Below are 5,054 nucleotides of genomic sequence, written 5' to 3' on the forward strand. Positions count from 1 at the left end.
CCACCACCCACCCACTGACCACCACCACCACCACCCACTGACCTCCACCACCACCCACTGACCCACCTGTCATCACTCGCCTTTTATTTACACTTAAAGGGTAACTCTTTAAATTTGCCCTGTGCCCCTACCAATGGTCATTCTCAGCGACAATAAGGCGAGATGGCGTTATCGATCATGGGGAAAACCATCTGAACGTGGCGCCCCGGAGCTGCGCGTGCGCACAAGTGCTCCCGAGGGCCGGGTTCTTTGTAAGTTTCCCCTCGAAGAGCTCTCAGTCGCGCTGGGTCGGTGAGAGGGGAATGATTGAGCGCGCGCTCCGGGACGCATAGAACAGCGGTGCCTCCTCGATCTTAATGGCTTGTAATTTGTCTCAGATTTAATGATTTTTTTTCTCACTGTATTTTCTGTAAGATGATACATAAAGAAAATGGTGAATCCCGGATGAAGGTGTGTGGCTGGGCAGCAGGCAGGCCGGGGGCAGCAGGTGGTGGTGGTGGTGTTTCTCCTGTACCAGAGCTGGGATAAAGTTGACCTATCCGAAGGCCCCCGGCTGACTGGAAGCTGCACGTGGCCCACTCTCCCTTGCCCACTCTCTCCCACCTCCCCCTCCTACTCCTTCTTCTCCTACACTGATTTATTATTTCCATTGTGGCTCTCTCTTGTGTCATCTCACGGAAGACATGTGACGTGTGTTTAGTGCCGGAAAAAAAAGAAGGAAAAATAGAAAGTTTGACAGTGCCATAGTCTAGAAGAGTGATTTACAGCTAAGAATCCTTGAAGTGAGTGTCTTTTACGTAAACTAATACATAAACAGATGAATGATTCTAGAAACTGACTTAAAGTAAATATTCTTTACTGAAACTAATAATTATCGGAGTATAAACGACTACCTGCACTCACATAAAGAATGTAAATTGCCATCAAAACTCAAATAGTGTAAAAAAAATAGTGTTTTCTAACTCATGCAAGTGTAAACGATTTGGGAAATTTACCTCGAAGACTTAATGCAGGTTTTTGAGAGTGAAATGAGTTAAGAACAATAAATATGAACCCGCTGAAGACGATGGCTTAAACTATCGTCCTCAGAGGGCCAAGCTATCGTCCTCAGAGGGTCAAACTATCGTCCTCAGAGGGCCAAGCTATCGTCCTCAGAGGCCAAGCTATCGTCCTCAGAGGGCCAAGCTATCGTCCTCAGAGGGCCAAGCTATCGTCCTCAGAGGGTCAAACTATCGTCCTCAGAGGGCCAAGCTATCGTCCTCAGAGGCCCAAGCTATCGTCCTCAGAGGGCCAAGCTATCGTCCTCAGAGGGCCAAACCATCGTCCTCAGAAGGCCAAACGATCGCCCTCAGAAGGCCAAACTATCGTCCTGAGAGGGCCGAACTATCGTCCTGAGAGGGCCAAGCGATCGCCCTCAGAAGGCCAAACGATCGCCCTCAGAAGGCCAAACGATCGTCCTCAGGGGGCCAAACTATCGTCCTCAGAGGGCCAAACGATCGCCCTCAGAAGGCTAACGATCGTCCTGAGAGGGCCAAACTATCGTCCTCAAAGGGCCAAACTATCGTCCTCAGGGGGTCAAACTATCGTCCTCAAAGGGTCAAACTATCGTCTTCAAAGAAACTAGGAGTAACGAAGCATCTCACCTCATGTGCCAATATCCAAGATAATTATGGAAAATTATAAAAATTTGAAGGATTACACCAAACAAAAATTGAGGAGAGTTTCTGGAGTCTGGCAGAAACATTGTATGCATTAAGGTAAGTGGACCTTCCTTCGTAACTACAGAGAGAGAGAGAGATGACGGAATAATCTGCTGCATCACCAGAACAGAGCCGGGCCTACCCCCCCTCTTTACACACATATCTAAAAATTCATCCCTGCTCTTGTGTACACAGCCTTCTGGTTTTTTTACGTTTTTTGTTTGCATTTATAATCTCTCCTCTCTCTCTCTCTCTCTGGTTACATAAAATGATTCTTTGCAAGGTGTGTCTGGCGGAAGTGTGCCAGGCCTCCAACATAATGCAATGATACAGGCAAGGGAGAAAGGAAGGAAGGAAGGAGGGAGGAAATACGGAGGGATGGAGTGAGGGAGCAAAGAAGGAGGGGGAGGGAGGAAGGAAGGAGGGAATGAGGAAGGGAGGATGGTAGAGGAGGAGGAAAAAAGGGAGAGGTGAGGGGAAGAAAGAAAGGAGAAGAGAGAAGTCATCATCTTCACACACACACACAAGTCATGTACCAGATCTCATTTTCTTGACCTGACCTGATAACCTCTTGACCTGACATAATAACCTCTTGACCTAACTTTACCTGATGACCTCTTGACCTGACATAATGACCACAACCTTTCTACCTCTTGACTTGACCTGACCTAATGACCTCCTGACCTGACCTCATGATCTCTTGACCTTCCTACCTGACCTAATGACCAATTGACCTTCCCTCCTTATACTTGACCTATAACCTAACCTAAACTGATATTCGCAATACTTATTTTAAACAGAACTTGACCATTTTAACACTTTTTTACTAAAGAATTTCCCACCTACTTATTGACCTTTGACCTCACGTTAAAGGTCATATTTCAGTTTTCTGTCTGTTCATCTATCTGCCTGTCTATATATATATATATCTGTTTGTGTGTGCAGGTCCGTCTCTGTGTCTGTCTGTCTCTGGGTCTATCTATCTGTCTGTCTGTCTGTCTGTATGATGTCAGGGTTGTATTTGGCTGCCAGTGATACAAGGGAGGACAATTTTATGTTTCTCGGTAATATTCTCGCTGCCTAATGCCGATGATGACCCAGCACATATTTTCTCTCTCTCTCTCTCTCTCTCTCTCTCTCTCTTTCTCTCTCTCCACATTCCTCCTTGTCTTTTCTCCTTTTCCTCTTTCTCTCCCTTTCTGTCTATCTACTCTTTTATTCATTCTCATCTCTCCCTGTCACTAACACGTCCTTCTCCCATCTCTCCCTCCTTCTCCTGATATCACCCAGTAGCTGCAAGGGATAAGAAGGGGGGGGGGCAGGATGAGCTAAGGAAAGGGAGAATGATGGAAGAAGAGAGAGGAAGGGAGAGGGAGAAAGATGGGGAGAGAAAGAAGTGATGGAGAAGATTTGTTATTTTTTTTTTACGGGGATTAGCCCACCCGGGCACAGGTCACTGACCCTCATCAGGGCCTGGGGGGCGAAAATGTAATAATAATAATAAACTATAGCTGTACATCCTAGGATTTAAACAAAAATAATAGACAAAACAACGAAACAAAAAATATATAAATAACCGCTATCTATGTAACATTAAACTAGCGATGGATTTCTTATGCCCATTTTCTTTGTTAGTCTTCCTCGAGGGCAAACTGAATCATTTTTTAATATAAGGCAGAGTTGTCGGAGGAAGAAGAAAGCGTGGTTGTGTTTCATTGTTTACGCTGTGTGGGTGTTGATCAAAGACCCGCATGGTCTTTTGATGACAAGAAGACATTGATGGGTGGCTGGGCGGCTAGGAAGGAGGATAATAAGGGAAGGAGAGGAGAAGGGAGTAAAGAGAAGAGGTGAGGAGAGGGTGTGGGTGGGAAAATAATAATTGAGGAAGGGAGGTAGGGACTGATTTTTCATTTTGCCGCTTACAGCGGCTACTTTATTGTGCACCCCACACTCATCCTGTGAGCGGTAGCGCAAAAGGATTACAGAGTAGAGTTTACAACGGGTCATAATAATTAACCCCCGTTGTCAGGATATTATGGCACTGAATGTTACACAGTATTTCAATTACATTATTTGTTTAGTTCTATACATAAAGGGTAACTTATTCACAAATGCGTGAGAACAGGCGTGTGAGGCAGTATGTCTGGCCTCACACTTTGTTATTCACATTTACGTGAGAAGTATTCAAGCACATTGCGTATTTGGTTCTGTACATGAGAACTGATATAGTTACTAAGTGCAAAAAGTGGATACAATCTTAATATGTCGGCTATCTTGCCATTAGAGATGAAGTGTTGTGCCATTTCACACACAGTGTGCTTGGACCTGTCCCTAAAGGTTCTATCTTCACACAGTCGAGGACGTATGTTCAAGTGAGTGGCCATATGTATGGCCACACACTTTACATTTAGTTTTGTTTACATCTGCTTGAGGAACATACTGCCAAAGGTACTTATATCCTAACCTTAATCTAGCGGTTACAACATCTTGTAATCTAGTGATCTTGTTACTTGCTCCATATACATGTTTCACTTGATACATGATCTCATTCATGCAAACTATGGATCGACTAGTGCCCTGTTTGCACTAGTCTACTTGCGTCAAACTCATCAATAAGTTCTTTCCTAATTACAGTTTTAAGGGTTCATTTTGACAGACCCAAATTGTATTCAACGGTGTCTTTGTTAGACGCGAGTTTGGCGAGGGCATCAACTCTGTCATGTTTTATGAGGCCTATGTGAGAGGGGATCCACAACAGTTTGACCCTGACACCCCGGTCAACAAGGTACGCATATTTGTGTCTGGCTTCAGAGACAAGAGCGTGACAACCTGAGTCGAGGGTGCCAAGGGCAAGTAGTGAGGATAGAGAGTCAGTGATGATGAGACTGTCAGTAACAGTGGTTTCAATGAATTTAATAGCTGTGAGTATGGCAACTAATTCAGTTTGTAGAGTGGATGCCCAGTTGTTAATTCTAACTCCTTTCTCAATTATATTACCGTCAGGTTGAGTCGCAACAACAGCACTTCCAGCCCTCCCACAGGCGGTGTTAAGAGAGTCATCAGTGTAGATGGTCTGTGTGAAATTATCATCAGTCTGTAGAGTGTGTGTGTGTTCAAGAGCTCTCAATTTGGCAGTGTGTTGGAGATAAATGCTTTGTATAATTAATTTTTTAGGCGGATATGTCGGTATTGTGATATCGAAGGGAACTGTCCGCCAGGGTGGCAGGAAGCGCTGTTGTGTCTCAACTTTGTACAGGTGGTCTAGTCCAAACATCTTCATATGTGTAGCTATAGTTTGGATCCATTTAGACTCAGCAGTCCCATGGTTCATACATTCTAGCAATTTTAAGGAAA

The sequence above is a fragment of the Homarus americanus genome, unplaced genomic scaffold (genome assembly GCF_018991925.1).
Source record: "Homarus americanus isolate GMGI-L3 unplaced genomic scaffold, GMGI_Hamer_2.0 scaffold367, whole genome shotgun sequence".
NCBI lineage: Eukaryota > Metazoa > Arthropoda > Malacostraca > Decapoda > Nephropidae > Homarus > Homarus americanus.